Consider the following 16953-nt stretch of genomic DNA (forward strand, 5'->3'; position numbering starts at 1 on the left):
CATTCATGCATACTAAGACATCAAAGGGAATGAAGCTATGGAGAAATTATTAACTCTTAAAGAAACAAAAAGTTGTTCAAAAAAAAGAAAATGCGGTCATATTATTTGGATCTGCAGTAGACAGACATTACTTGGGTAGTCATAATCATTAGAACATTGAGTATGGATTTAAAGAAAAATCGAGAGGATTATGCTGGGGGACCCAGAGAGGGCAATAAGGATGTAAAAGAGTTATATGGTCACCTGTTGTCACTGGAGGCCAATGGAGAATTCTGTCTTATGAATAACAAGATGCATATCGTTTAAAAATAGATAGGTAAATGCCTGTGGAAGCATTTGGAAGACTGAAAGTGGGTACTTATACAGAGTATATATGAGGGAGATCTTTATTTCTTGATGTTATTGTTCTCAGACTTCTTGCACTTTTTGCTTCGTAAATATATATGTGCATGTTATTTTGATAAGTATATAAATAAATTTTAAAACTAAAAAGAAAGGATTTCCGATAGAGATTTGGAATACTGTTTTGGTGTTTTCAAGATTATCGAGGACATAACATGGGAGCCAGAGAGATAAGGAAGATTAAAAGCAAAGATTGAAAATAATAAGCCCTATCCCTGGAGTTGCAATATGGCTAACTAAAGTTAAGAGGCAGAGATGCAATGTGGCATAATGGTTAGGTGTCTATCTTCCTGTTTTTGTATTATAGCTTTATTCTATCTCCCTGTGTTTGTATTACGGCTACACAACTTGCTGTAAGTCCTTGGTCAGGTTTGTTAACCCAAGTTTCTATATTAATTTCCATATCAGAAAATTGAGAGGGTTCCTGGGTGACTTAGTTGGTTAAGTGTCTGACTCTTGATTTCAGCTCAGTTCATGATCTCAGGGTTGTGAGATAGAGGCCCACATTGGCTCTACACTGGGTGTGGAACCTGCTTATGAGTCTCTCTCCCTCTCCCTCTGCCCCTTCCTCTCTTGCTCTCTCTCTCCCTGTCTAATAAAAGAAAGGAAAAGAGAGAGTGATAGAGGGAGAGAGAGAGAGAGAAAAGAAAGAAAGGAAAGGAAAGGAAAAGAAAGAAAAGAAAAGAAAAAAGAAAAGAAAAGAAAAGAAAAAAAATCGGAGACATTAATTAGTACTGTAGGAGACTAATCCACATCCTGTCCATATGCTTCTAAGCTTACCCACAGATGGTACAGGAGAAACCCAAGCTTCCCTTCTTCAAGTTCCTGTGTTGCTCTCTGCTTCTTCTGAGAGCCTCCAGGAGATTTTCATCAACACATAAAGCAAACTGGAAGTGTTAACCAAAAGTGCCAGGAATTTAATGTCCTCAAATGAAGTAAAGGAGTAGGTCAATAATATGCCATCTTTTCCATCCCTTCATGGAACAGTCCTGAGGTGCATACTGTATGGTTCCTTAGATGGTCTGCAGAGACCATCTGTGTGACATGTTACTAGGTTTTCTTCTGTCTTCGTCTCCCATTTCCCATACTTGCACCTGTGTTTCTTAAAATGGCTTTCCAAATAAAAATGTCCTTGTCTCAGGGTCTGCAGTTGAGGAAGGCCAATCTAAACAAATGTATAACCCATGCTTTCAGGAGGATTAAATGGTATAATCCATATTCAGCACAGCTAATCACTGACACTGCTCCAGGCATGTAGCGGTGTTTGCTAAATATTAATTATTAATCCATTATTATCATTATTGTTAAATGACAGAATATAAGCAAAGTCTTTTGCACCTCAGTTATCAGCTTAGGCATTATCCTAAGGGTAAAAATAAGACTTTGACTAACTGAATATGTGGGGAGTGGGAGAAAAAGATTGGGACTTTGAATGACTCCCAAGTATTTGACTTGTATGATTAATGTAATAGTCATGTCAATAAACCAGAAGAGGAATAGAGAAATTGCAGTTGCATTTGAAATAGAATGCCTTCCTAAAAATAAGTTAACATTTTAAGGAATGTACTGAGCAGGTTAACTTGAGATATTTAAATAATTATTTGATAGATGTTTCAGTGAAGAAAAATCAGAGTTGGTCAAAAATTGGATGTCAGGGTCAACACAGATTCCCAAACCAAGAGATCAGGGACTTTAAAGTCTTGCTTTCATAAATGCAGAAAATAAGAACTTCTAGATAAGTTACTTTTTATTATCATTCTTCCAACTGTCTCTTTTGTTAGTTCTGGTCTCTTCTTGAGGTTATGGTTGGTGTACAGGTGGTCAATATAGGTAGCATTACTGCTGAAAAGATGAATATTTATTTATTTCCCAAACCAATCCAATTCATGTTGTTTTCCTCAATTAAAGTACTGCCACTTTGTCTTTTATATAGTCAGGTGTCTCTAATTCATTATTTAATGGAAATGATTTTGGCAACTCCAAGAGACATCTGAGAGTTACATTTAGCATTTGTGTTATTAACATTTTCTGCCAGACTGATGACCTTCGTGTTAATAAGATGGCTGCTTTCCAATTCTTCTATAGAAAATGTCTTTCTCTTTCACTGTTTTCTTTTATTTACAAATGTGATCTCTGATCCATAAATTTATAAGGTGAGAATGGTGAGTGGCTAGTGTTTTATAGGAGCATACATAAAGGATAAAATTCACTGATCCATTTCACATCTTTCCACCACTTAGGGAATGATTTTTGAAGAGATCAGTGTGGCAGAAGTGAAGGAGGGAGCTGTTGGAGAGTGTGTCACAGGCACTTTCAGATTCCCTTTCAAATATTATAATATACATTTTTAAGCTAACCTGTTAGTAAACTGATGACTTCAATTCTTTTTAAGTCTGTGGCTACAGATCATAACATGACTGTCATTTTATTTATCTATTGATGGTCTGATTTTCACCCTTAGAACATTAATGTCTAGGCACATTTGAGAAAGAGAATGAGTAACATTAGAAAAACTGTGTGTGTGTGTGTGTGTGTGTGTGTGTGTGTGTGTGTGTGTATAAGAGAGATAGGAAGCTGCAAAATCCAAAGAGAATGTCCTCTTGGCACAGCTCAGGTCTTAGAACACTTTTAACTTAAAAACTCCATGATCACAATTATATATATTTAGATATTTATGCTATTTCTTAAAAGATCTGAGAAATGGTTAAACTGAGGCGTCCTTACCAGGTTCTGAGAAATTTTGAAAAACAGAGTAAGTAGAACAGATTTCTACATCTAATAGCTTAACATTTTTGAATGTTCAATTGAAAAATGTTAGGCTATAGCAAAAAAAAATAAAAATAAAAACCAACAACAAGCCTAAAAGAGAATTGCAAATGTGCATAAACACACAAATTCAAGTATTAGATAAGCATATTTTTCTCTTTATTTTCCTACCCTTTTCATTTTTTTATAAAGACTTTATTTATTTGACAGAGATAGCAAGAGAGGGAACACAAGCATGGGGGAGATGGAGAGGAAGAAGCAGGCTGGATGGGGAGAAGCAGGCTCCCCTCTGAGCAGGGAGCCTGATGTGTGGCTCTATCCCAGAGTGATCCCAGGATGCTGGGATCATGACCTGAGCAGAAGGTAGATGCTTAAAGACTGAGCCCACCCAGGCACCACTCCACCCTTTTCTTCATAGGAATTTCCTTCACTCCATCTTACTTCTACCCAGAATATTGTTTTTAGTCAACTTTAATGAGATAAAATTCATATACAGTGTATATACACATTATAAATTTGATTATGAAAAATGCATATGCCCATGTAACTGCCTACCCCCATCAGGATATGGAATAGTTCTATCATGGACAAAAGGTTTTTGTCATTTCTTTGGAATCAATTCTACCACTTCTCCTACCCATAATTACTGATCAGATTTTGATCACTGCAGATTAGTTTTGATTTTCTTGTGACTCTAGAAGTTTGTTTAAATGGAATCATACAGTATGTTTCTCTTTTATGCTTGACATTTATCCCAGAATTTAGGTGTGTTTTTTCAACTTTTAGAAACTTTATATTCCATCGACCTTATTTCTTATGGTTTGCCTCTCCCTATTTTTCCCCCCTTCCCCTGTGTCCATCTGTTTTTTTGTTTTGTTTTGTTTTAAGATTTAATTTAATTGTTTGACAGAGAGAGAGACACAGCAATAGAGGGAACACAAGCAGAGGAGTGGGAGAAGAAGAAGCAGAATTTTTGCTGAGCAGGGAGCCCAATGTGGGGCTGGATCCCAGGACCCTGGGATCATGACCTGAGTAGAAGTCAGACACTTAACAACTGAGCCACCCCAGTGCTCCTGTTTTTGTTTTTGTTTTAAGATCTTATTTATTTGACAGATAGAGATCACAAGTAGGCAGAGAGTCAGGCAGAGACAGAAAGGGAAGCAGGCTCCCCACTGAGCAGAGAGCCCGATGAGGGGCTCAATCCTAAGACCCTGAGATCATGACCTGAGCCGAAGGAAGAGTCTTTAACCCACTGAGCCACCCAGGTGACCTGACTGTTTTGTTTCTTAATATAAGATCATGTCATTTGCAAAAAGGGACGGTTTTATTTTTCCCCTTCTCGTTTTGTATCTTTTGTTTTCTAACTAAAGAATCTTCCAGTACAATTTGAAAAGCAGTTGTGAAGGAGGGTGTACATGTCTTGTTTCTGATCCTATTAGAAAGCTTTCAGTCCTTCACCATTGAATATAATATTAGCTGTAGTTTTTCTTAAATGCTTTTTATCATTTTTGAGTAAGTTCTTTTCTATTCCTAGTTTTCCGAATGTGTTTATCATGACAGAGTGATAGATTTTGTCAAATCATTTTTCATGCATCAATTAACATTTTCATATTTGTATTCTCTTTTGTCTCTTAATGTGGTATATTTCCTTGATTGATTTTCTTTTGTTGAACCATCCTTACATTCCTAGAATAAATCCCAGTTGGTCATGTTGTATAATCCTTTTACTGTGCTATTGGACCAATGGTGATTTTGTCCTCTGGATAGACACTTGGCAATGTCTAGATATTGATTATCATAACCGGAAGGATGTGCTACAAATATCTGATATGTGGAGGCTAGAGTGTTGCTAAACAGTCTGCATTGGAAAGGACAGCATATTCATTATTGTCCAGGGTGAGAAACTCTTAATTATGCCAACCCTGCTTATGTTCCTCCAGAGTGGACAGCCATTCTCTCTCTAACCTATTTCTTGATCTCACTCTCTTCAGCCTCCTCAAAATACCTCATCATACTCCTACCTTCTTCTTTCATGCTCTAGCCATAGCAAACCTCGGTTTTTTTCTGTCAGCCAAGTTATATTTTGCTTTTATCTTCCACACATCTATTTCCCACTGATCAGAACATTGCTTTCCCTCTCTTACTTTCCAACACCATCAACAGGTTTCACGTCTGCTCATTCTTCAGCTCTCAGTTACTTCCTCCAGAATGGTTTTATGATTCCCCTTAGACTGAGAAAAGTACTCTTGCAGCATTTTCCCAATTTTAGTATATGTGCTGCCGAAGCGAGCACGCAGCATTTTCCCAAATGCTAGCACTGCTTATAACATTGCAATTGTCAGAACTTGTTAAAATTGCATGTTAATTTCTGTAAAGTATTAGAGGATCATATCCAATCCTGTTTGCTCTCTTTTTATCAATCCTAATTGCTCTACCATCATGACACACATCTTTTCCATTTATGTAGTTTTGTTTTGTTTTTTAAGTTGCAGGAATAAATGAATGAGCCCAAATTCATTTTCCTTTATCTGTAACATTCGGGAAGGGTGGGAGTTAAGAAATATAAGTTAGTGTTTTATGTGTATACATCTCAGATGTGTCTATGACACAGAAATAACCAATTATTTTAATTTTTGTTATCTAAAGTTTTGCTACTCTCCCTAACCCATAATTAGTTATTAATATATCTGATTTTTAAAAATTGTCAAATGTTTGATCTAGTATCTGTTCAAAGATCGAGACCAAGATGCAGAGTTTGAGTACTAGTTTTTAGAGTTGGTTCTTGAATAAATTATCACATGTACAAGCAAGATTTAAAAGTGGAATTTGGGGCAAAAGAAAGTGGCTCATGTCAGCCTTTTAAATCAGCGGGGTTGGAGTATGGCTTTCTAGGAATTTCTGATTTCCTAGGCAGTGTCCAATTTCTGGAGAGAGAAACAAAATGTAATCTGCACGCAGTCAGATGCCAGGGGCAAAGTGAGTATTGTGCAAGTTCAAACCAGGTCAGAATAAAAATGACTACTAACCAGCTATCTAGCTTGTAAAATGATATAAGTACTCATTCTCACTTATTGCCCTTTACAAATATTAAAAAATAAGTCATACTGTCAGCAAGATGCCTCAGGTTTCAGTGTTGCTTAAAGGACCAGAAGTGTTTCAAGTAGGAGTTGGCTGTGATGTGAACACCCATAAATCAAAGGCTACTTTTTCACTTCATCTAATCAAAGTGATGATAATATATCCTGATTATTATTTGGCAAGCCCCAATACACTGAGATAGTATCACCTTAGGAGAAAAGATTTAAAACAAAAGCTAATACCATGTTACTATGGTGTGCTAGATATGTTCTGCCTTTGGGGGATTATAGTTTTCAGTTTGTTTGCCTTTATGTTTCTTAGCATTTTTCAAAATTATTATTTCTTCTTTTACCATTAACTACATACCAAAACCTTTAGAATTAGGAGTTTACTAAGGCCTGACAATCTTCTAATGGATATTATGTTCCTCAGAGTATCTTTGTCTTCCTCATATGTTTGTCCAAATATTTAAATTGAGAATTGTTTGGAGAAGTTTTGGATTTCATTGCCTATTTTGCTTGCAGACTTTCTGAGCTTCCATTTCCTCATCTGCAGTATAAGGAATTGGGGAGAAAGTTACTTAGTACTTGATATTAAAAAAAGGATATACATGTATATGAGTATATACTGATTATAGTTGCTTATTAAAATAAATCATATTATTCTGGTTAAGGTAAATGTGATCCTCAGACTCATTCCTCATTTTTGTCTTAGCATGCAGTAAGGCAAGAGTACAGTTAGCTGGAAGGGTTTTCAGAGATTTGATCCTCTCTAATCAGATTATCTAAAGTAGAGGCAATGACTCCCCATTTCATTATACCCCAGGTCATGATCTTATTATTCCCTTTATTTCCTTCTTCATAATTATTGCAACCTTTATTTATTGTGAGTCTGCCTACTTTCTTTTTGCCTCTGACAACACCATCTTTAGAATAAAAGCTCTGGAAGGACAGGGGCCGTGTTTGCCTTGCTCAGTATTTTTTTTTTAAATCATTGACATGAAGAGCACTTAGTAGGTCATCAAGCAAAATTTGTTAAATTGGATTTTTTTTGGCTGCAGATATCACATTTTAGAGACTGAAATCGATATGCTAGGTAAAGCCAGAAGAAATGAGAAAGGCTTTTACAAGATTGCATAATCTTTACATTTAGAGCTTTGTGTATATGTTCTGTATGCCTCCTCCTTCTCCTAAACCAACTAGGAACTTCCCACATAACCAAAGGAAGGATAGAAGGAAACCCATTTGGGGAAAAGTACTTTTCTTGCTGGTTCTGAATTCTCTTGTCTTCTAATAATCTGATAGGTCATCAATACATCACTGGCAGCTTAACCAATCCAAATGATATGTATTGTATGTATCAGAAATATATATATATATATATATATATATAATATAAGCTGTATTAAATAATATAGAAATATATAATCAATATATAACTATTAAAATAATATGATACAATATATAATATACATGGATTGTTATCTACGTTTCATATTTTATATATACTATATATACTTTATATATACTTTTATAAAAGTATTTATTTGCACATATAATAGAAAAGTTTAAAATGCCTCTTCTACTTTACTAAGAGATATGGAAATATAGTTGCTTAAAATATATACCCTAGGGACATCTGGATAGCTCAGATGGTTAAGCATCTGCCTTCAGCTCAGGTCATGATCTCCAGTTCCTAGGATTGAGCCCCACATTGAGCTCCCCATTCAGCAGGGCGTCTGCTTCTCCCTCTCCCTCTTTCCCTGCTTGTGCTCTCTCTCCCTCTCTCTCAAATGAATAAATAAAATCTTCTAAAACAAATAAAAATAAATTTTAAAAAAGACATACCTAGCACAGTTTGATAATAATTACACAACAACCACAAAAAAGACCACTTGTCATTTATAATAAAATATTTATTAATTAGAACTTTATAAAAATGTTTCTTACTATATGCCAATAATATTTTTATATAATGGATCAAAGGAGGAAAACTCTGTAAGGTTGACATTTTGTGTATGAGAAACCAAGTAGATTTTCAGTGACATAAATTCTTTGAGTTCTAAACTTTTCAAGTACAATTTATCTGTATGTTATGTATTGTCAGAAATAGACGTAAGCACATGGACCTCTCTGACTATATTTTATTCCTCTATAATCATGAGATTCAGTTAGGGCCAATTATCAGCTGACACAACCAGAGGAAATTTGTCAAGTCAATAAACTAGTTTCATGCCTTTTATACAAAAACAATACAATGATTGAGTTTTTCACTTTTTAGTCTCTTATTTGATATCAAGTATTCTCAGCATTCAATGTATTTTTTTTATTGAATTACTGCCCACTGGGTAAGACAACTTAACATATAATGAGAGGACCTTTTCTGCTTTCCCCGAAATTTTTAGGGCCTTCCATTAAGCTAAAGCAATCGTTGAGCTGATATTCTCAGTACATGAAACTCTAATATTCGATATGGTCATTCAATTTTATGTGAGTGTGTATATACGTAAAACATAGATTGTTCAGGAAAAAAAAATTGCAAAAGGTACCAAAGGGTATTTTTTCTTTTAATCGAGGGAGTACTTACTGCAGGGCCTAGAAGTTCAAAAATTTTATAGCAGGAAATCATAATCTACAAGAAATATTCTAAATGAAGTATGTACCAGTGGTGTTTATGTAATTGCCTTCTCTTTAGCTACTCTTAGATTTTTACCTTGAAAGAGTTTAATTAGTTTATTAATGGTTGAATTATAAAGACAGTGTCCTACCTGAGTCAATTACCCTATCACTTTGGAATTGGCTATTTCTCATGTCAGAATATTTTTTCATACCACAGCTTTCAACATACTATGTACCATAAATGTATTTTTGACATTTTGTTATATAATGCTTACTTTGTTGCATTCATGCCTGCATGATGATGCCTTGAAGTAAACAGGATTACATGTGTGGCCAAGATACAGAGGGGGCCCCACCCCCATCTTGTGATTCCCCATTAGTCTAGAGCCAACTGTCATGTTCCTTGTCATCAAGTCAGCTTCTCTTACTCAGTCCAGTTCGACTTTCTCCCTGCTCCACAATTTGTCACTTAAAAAACTAGCATCCAAACAAAATACATTCCTAAAGTCACACAGAAAATTAGAGACAGTACCTGTAGCAGAACTCAGGTATATAAACAGTTGTACTATAGAAGCCTCAAGGGATGGAATCACTGAGCTTAGCAGTGAGGAATTTAGCTGTGCTGCTTTTGAGGAGATAAAGTCACTAGCTGCTGACTTAACATTTTTCCCTTTTGAATGTCAACAGCCTTCTAAAGATATATATACTACTACACAGCAACATTGTGCTAGCTGTTTGTTTCTCAAGTTTTTGATTGAATGACAGCATTAGAACTTCTGATTTTCCCTTTAGTAACCCAAATATATTCAAATTATAAATTGAAAGATATTGGACTGCTAATAACTTAAGCTTTCTGTGTACTATTGAGTTCTACAAAGCTATTTTGGATAGGTAGTTTTTCATTTCTTATCTCATCTAATCTTCACTTCAGTATTGGAACAACTAGATATATGCCTTCTTTTATTTGTATGGTTTTCTTTTTAGCATTTATGTAAATGGATGTAAGTGAAAAATGAGTAAAATATATTCCAGGAAGAATATTAGAACACTAATATATCTAATGTCATTCTTGGGAACCATTTAGGAAAAAATGGATTCATTTTAAAAAAGAAAGTTATAGAATATTACCAACCTTAAAAGATCAGCAGTGTGCTCTTTCTAAAACTGTGATTCTGGAGAATATATATGGAGCACTGTGAGTACCAGAGATTTCAGCTTGTGCTTTTAAAATTACGTGCATATATTAAGTGTCAGAGGGCTTCCCTTTTTCTGTTGGCCTGGGATGGTCCTGATTGTAGAACTCAAAATATTGCATCCTGAGAGACATTCTATACACAGGCAGCTCAAGAAATTTCATCCTGTTGGTCTGACCAAAAGTTCTGAGTGAAAAAGTAGCCAGGAATGCATTGTCTTTGGATATGTAGGCACAAGATGGAAGAAAATTTGGGCTGATTTTTGGCTTCAACCTTTCCTAGTTTTGTGACCTAAAGCAAATCACCCAGCTGTTCACTCTCACTTCCATTTTTTCCCTAAAATATGAATAATATTTTTCTCACATGTATTTATGAAGTTTAAGTAAAAATATGAATGTGAAAAGTATTCTGATATTCAAAACTGTGTATGTTTTATTAACTCCGACAAGTATGTAGCATCAGTGTTGGTACATACAACACTTTCTACTTGATAACTTCTGGAAGCACATACACTGTAACTTGAATGTTAAATGTACATGACTTGGTTTTAGATATGAATTTCTGTGTATTTTTTTTTTTTTAGTACTGCAGTTTTTTTTATTATTAATTATTTTTATTAACACACCATGTATTATTTGTCCCAGGGGTACATGTTTGTGAATCACCAGTCTTACACACTTCACAGCACTCACCATATCACATACCCTCCCCAATGTCCATAACCCAACCACTTTCTCTAAGCCACCCATCCCCCCAGCAATCCTCAGTTTGTTTTTTAAGATTAAGTCTCTTGTGATTTGTCTCCCTCCTGATCCCATCTTGTTTCATTTTTTCCTTCCCTACACCCTAAACCTTCCACTCTGCCTCTCAAATTCCTCATATCAGGGAGATCATATGATAATTGTCTTTCTCAGATTGACTTATTTCGCTCAGCATAATGCCCTCTAGTTCCATCCACATTGTTGCAAATGACAAGATTTCATTTCTTTTGATGGCTACATAGTATTCAATTGTATATATATATACCACAGCTTCTTTATCCATTCATCTGTTGATGGACATCTACGTTCTTTCCATAGTTTGGCTATTGTGGACATTGCTGCTGTAAACATTCGGGTGCACGTTTCCCTTCAGATCACTACATTTGTATCTTTAGGGTAAATACCTAGTAGTGCGGTTGCTGAGTCATAGGGTAGCTCCATTTTCAACTTTTTGAGGAACCTCCATGCTCTTTCCATAGTGGCTGCACCAGCTTGTGTTCCTGCCAACAATGTAGGAGGGTTCCCCTTTCTCCGCATCCTTGCCAACATCTGCCATTTCCTGACTTGTTCATTTTAGCCATTCTGACTGGTGTGAGGTGGTATCTCATTGTGGTTTTGATTTGTATTTCCCTGATGCTGAGTGATGTTGAGCACTTTTTCACGTGTCTGTTTGCCATCTGGATGTCTTCTTTGCAGAAATGTCTGTTCATGTCTTCTCTCCATTTCTTGATTGGATTCTTTGTTCTTTGGATGTTGAGTTTAATAAGTTCTTTATAGATTTTTGATACTAGCCCTTTATCTGATATGTCATTTGCAAATATCTTCTCCCATTCTGTCAGTTGTCTTTGGATTTGTTGACTGTTTCCTTTGCTATGCAAAAGCTTTTGATCTTGACAAAGTCCCATTAGTTCATTTTTGCCCTTGGCTTCCCTTGCCTTTGGCGATATTTCTAGGAAGAAGTTGCTATGGCTGAGGTCAAAGAGGTTGCTCCCTGTGTTCTCCTCAAGGATTTTGATGGATTCCTTTCTCACATTGAGGTCTTTCATCCATTTTGAGTCTATTTTTGTGTGTGGTGTAAGAAAATGGTCCACTCTCATTCTTCTGCCTGTAGATGTCCAATTTTCCCAACACCATTTGTTGAAGAGACAGTCTTTTTCCCACTGGACATTCTTTCCTGCTTTGTTGCAGATTAGTTGACCATAGAGTTGAGGGTCTATTTCTGGGCTCTCTATTCTGTTCCATTGATCTATGTGTGTGTTTTTGTGCCAGTATTGTACTCTCTTGATGATGACAGCTTTGTAATAGAGCTTGAAGTCTGGAGTTGTGATGCCACCAATTTTGGCTTTCTTTTTCAACATTCCTCTGGATATTCGGGGTCTTTTCTGGTTCCATATAAATTTTAGGATTGTTTGTTCCATTCCTTTGAAAAAAATTGATAGCATTTTGGTAGGGATTGCATTAAATGTGTAGATTGCTTTATGTAGCATAGACATTTTCACAACATTCGTTTTTCTAATCCATAAGCATGGAGCGTTTTTCCATTACTTTGTGTCTTCCTCTATTTCTTTCAGGAGTACTTTATAGTTTTCTGAGTACAGATACTTTGCCTCTTTTGTTAGTTTTATTCCTAAGTATCTTATGGTTTGGAGTGCAGTTGTAAATGGGATTGACTCCCTATTTTCTCTTTTTTCTGCTTGGCTGATGCTGTATAGAAATGCAACTGATTTCTGTGCATTGATTTTATATCCTGACACTTTACTGAATTCCTGTACGAGTTCTAGCAGTTTTGGAGTGGAGTCTTTTGGGTTTTCCACATAAAGTATCATATCTTCTGCGAAGAGTGAGAGTTTGACTTCTTCTTTGCCAATTTGGATGCCTTTTATTTCTTTTTGTTGTCTGATTGCTGAGGCTAGAACTTCTAGTACTATGTTGAATAGCAGTAGTGATAGTGGACATCCCTGCCATGTTCCTAACCTTAGGGGAAAAGCTCTCAGTTTTTCCCCATTGAGAATGATACTCGCTATGAGTTTTTCATAGATGGGTTTGATGATATTGAGGTATGTGCCCTCTGTCCCTACATTTTGAAGAGTTTTTGACCAAGAAAGGATGCTGTACTTTGTCAAATGCTTTTTCAGCATTGATTGAGAGTATCATATGGTTCTTGTTCTTTCTTTTATTAATGTATTGTATCACATTGATTGATTTGTGGGTATTGAACCAACCTTGAGCCCAGGAATAAATCCCACTTGGGGCATGGTGAATAATCCTTTTAATGTACTGTTGGATCCTATTGGCTAGTATTTTGGTGAGAAATTTCACATCCATGTTCATCAAGGATATTGGTCTGTAATTCTCCTTTTTGATGGAGTCTTTGTCTGGTTTTGGGATAAAGGTAATGCTGGCCTTATAAAATGAGTTTGGAAGTTTTCTTTCCATTTCTATTTTTTAGAACAGTTTCAGGAGAACAGGTATTAATTCTTTTTTAAATATTTGGTAGAATTCCCCTGGGAAGCAATCTGGCTCTTGTTTCTTGGGAGATTTTTGATGACAGCTTCAATCTCCTTACTGGTTATGGGTCTGTTCAGGTTTTCTGTTTCTTCCTGGTTCAGTTTTGGTAGTTTATATGTCTCTAGGAATGCATCCATTTCTTCCAGATTGTCAAATTTGCTGGTGTATAGTTTCTCATAGTATGTTCTTATAATTGTTTGTATTTCTTTGGTGTTGGTTGTGATCTCTCCTCTTTTATTCATGATTTTATTAATTTAGGTCCTTTCTCTTTTCTTTTTGATAAGTCTGGCTAGGTGTTTATCAATCTTATTAATTCTTTCAAAGAACTAGCTCCTAGTTTCATTGATCTGTTCTACTGTTATTCTGATATCTATTTCATTGATTTCTGCTCTGATCTTTATTATTTGTCTTCTCTGCTGAGGTTAGGCTTTCTTTGCTGTTTTCTCTCCAGCTCCTTTAGGTGTAGGGTTAGGTTTTGTACTTGAGACCTTTCTTGTTTCTTGAGAAAGGCTTGTATCACTATACACTTTCCTCTCAGGAGCACCTTTGCTGTGTCCCACAGATTTTGAACAGTTGTATTTTCATTTTCATTTGTTTTCATGCATTTTTTCAATTCTTCTTTAATTTCCTGGTTGACCCATTCATTCTTTAGTAGCTGCTCTTTAGCCTCCATGTATTTGAGTTCTTTCCAACTTCCCTTTTGTGATTGGGTTCTAGCTTCAGAGCTTTGTGGTCTGAAACTATGTGAGAATGATCCCAATCTTTTGGTACTGGTTGAGAGCATTATGGTCTGAAAATATGCAGGAAATGATCCCAATCTTTTGTTACTGGTTGAGACCTGATTTGTGACCCAGGATGTGATCTATTCTGGAGAATGTTCCATGTGCACTAGAGAAGAATGTGTATTCTGTTGCTTTGGGATGAAATGTTCTGAATATATCTGTGATGTCCATCTGGTCCAGTGTGTCATTTAAGGCCTTTATTTCCTTGTTGATCTTTTACTTGGATGATCTGTCCATTCCAGTGAGGGTGTGTTAAAGTCCCCTCCTATTATTGTATTATTGTCAATATGTTTTTTTGATTTTGTTATTAACTGGTTTATATAGTTGGCTGCTCCCATGTTAGGGACATAGATATTTAAGATTGTTAGATCTTATTGTTGGAAAGACCTTTTAAGTATGATATAGTGTCCTCCCTCATCTCTTATTATAGTCTTTGGCTTAAAATCTAATTGATTTGATATAAGGATTGCCACTCCTGCTTTCTTCTAATGTCCATTAGCATGGTAAATTGTTTTCCACCCCCTCACTTTAAATCTGGAGGTGTCTTTGGGTCTAAAATGAGTTTCTTGTAGACAGCATATTTATGGGTTTTGGGTTTTTTATCCATTCTGATACCCTGTGTCTTTTGATTGGGGCATTTAGCCCATTTACATTCAGGGTAACTATTGAAAGATATGAATTTAGTGCCATTGTATTGCCTATAAGGTGACTATTACTGTATGTTGTCTCTGTTCCTTTCTGATCTATTACTTTTTAGGCTCTCTCTTTATTTAGAGGACCCCTTTCAATATTTCCTATAGGGCTGGTTTGGTGTTTGCAAATTCTGTTAAATTTTGTTTGTCCTGGAAGCTTTTTATCTCTCTTTCTATTTTCAGTGATAGCCTAGCTGGATATAGTATTCTTGGCTGCATATTTTTCTCATTTAGTGCTCTGAATATATCATGCCAGTTCTTTCTGGCCTGCCAGGTCTCTGTGGATAAGTCTGCTGCCAATCTAATATTTCTACCATTATATGCTACAGACTCCTTGTCCCGAGCTGCTCTCAGGATTTTCTCTTTGTCCGTAAGACTTCTAAGTTTTGCTATTAGATGATGGGGTGTGGACCTATTTTTATTGATTTTGAGGGGGGTTCTCTGTGCCTCCTGGATTTTGATACTTTTTCCCTTTGCCATAATAGGTAAATTCTCTACTATAATCTGCTCCAGTATACCTTCTGACTCTCTCTCTCTTTTTTCTTCTTCTGGAATCCCGATTATTCTAATATTGTTTTGTCTTAAGGTATCATTTATCTCTCGAATTCTCCCCTTATGGTCCAGTAGTTGTTTGTTTCTCTTTGCTCAGCTTCTTTATTTTCTTCTTTATTCTTCATTTGGACTTCTGTATCACTAATTCTTGCTTCTGATTCATTTATTCTAGCAGTAAGAGCCTCCATTTTTTTATTGTACCTCAATAGCATTGATTTCAACTTGGTTTTATTTCTCCAGAAAGGGATTTTATTTCTCAAGAAAGGGTTTCTCTAATATCTTCCATGCCTTTCTTGAGCCCAGCTAGCACCTTGAGAATTGTTGTTCTGAACTCTAGTTCTGACGTATTACCAATGTCCGTATTGATTAGGTCTCTAGCCATCCATACTATCTCTTGTTCATTTTTTTTTTTTTTTGTGGTGAGTTTATCTGCCTTGTCACTTTATCCAGATGAGAATATATGAATGAGAGAATAAAATACTAAAAGTGTGGCGAAGATCCCAGAAAAATGCACACTAACCAAATCAGAAGAGATCCAAAACCGGGGGTAGAGGAAAGGGGGAAAAAGAAACAAAAATTTAAAAAAATAAAAAAGAAAGAAAAAAAATTCTCATATATATATATATATGACTGGTGAATAGAACAGAGCCACCCACTTGATTTTGGGTGTATTTTGGTCTCTTAGAAGAAACTACCTCCCAAAATTTTAAGGAAAGAAAAACATATATATACACACACACACACACATACATACATATACATACACACACACACACACACACACATATATAAATAAGGGTAAACACAATGAAAGGATGGAATATGACTGTAAAGATGAAAATTTTTTAAAAATTGTAAGAAAGGAATTGATAAGATAAGTTGGTTGGAAAAAGAAAAGAAAAAAAGAGGAGAAATGTGCTCAGGATGGAGACTAGAACAAAGCCATGCTAGATTAGGGTATATTTTGATCTATTAGAAGAATTTGTATCCCAGAATTTTTTAGAAAAAAAAAAAAAACCCTTATGTGAATACAAAAAATAACATTAAATAAAATGAAGGGTTAAAATATGACTATAACAATGACAGTTTAAAAAAGTTTTTTTAAGAAAGATGTTGTTTAGATAAACTAGTAAAGATCATTAAAAGAGAAAAGACTAAAAATTAAAAAAAAAATAGAATAAGAAAAAAAAATTAACTTTGCAAGAGTAAAGGATCATGGGGAAAAAGCCATGAATTCTATTCATTGCTTTCCCCTAGCCCTGGAGTTCCACTGTTCCACTGTTCTTCAAGACCAAGATCGGTGAGCTTGGTCTTGGCTGGATGTTCTTGAGGATCTTCTGCAGGATGGCCCTGTTGCAGTGATTCTCAAATGTCTTTGCCTAAGGCAGAATTGCACTGCCCTTGCCAGGAAACCAGATAAGTAAATCTGCTCGGGTTCACTCTGGGAGGTTTTTTTCCCTGAACGCTTTCCTTATGGCTTTGGAGGACGGGGATGAAAATGGCATCCTCCCAATCTCCAGCCTGGAGGAGCCAAGAGCTCAGGGCCCCACTCCTCAGTGCGCCCCCAAAGACAAGTAGTCAATCACTCCTATCTTCCTGGT

The sequence above is a fragment of the Lontra canadensis genome, unplaced genomic scaffold, assembly GCF_010015895.1.
Source record: "Lontra canadensis isolate GAN:19392208 unplaced genomic scaffold, GSC_riverotter_1.0 scaffold34, whole genome shotgun sequence".
Classification (NCBI taxonomy): domain Eukaryota; kingdom Metazoa; phylum Chordata; class Mammalia; order Carnivora; family Mustelidae; genus Lontra; species Lontra canadensis.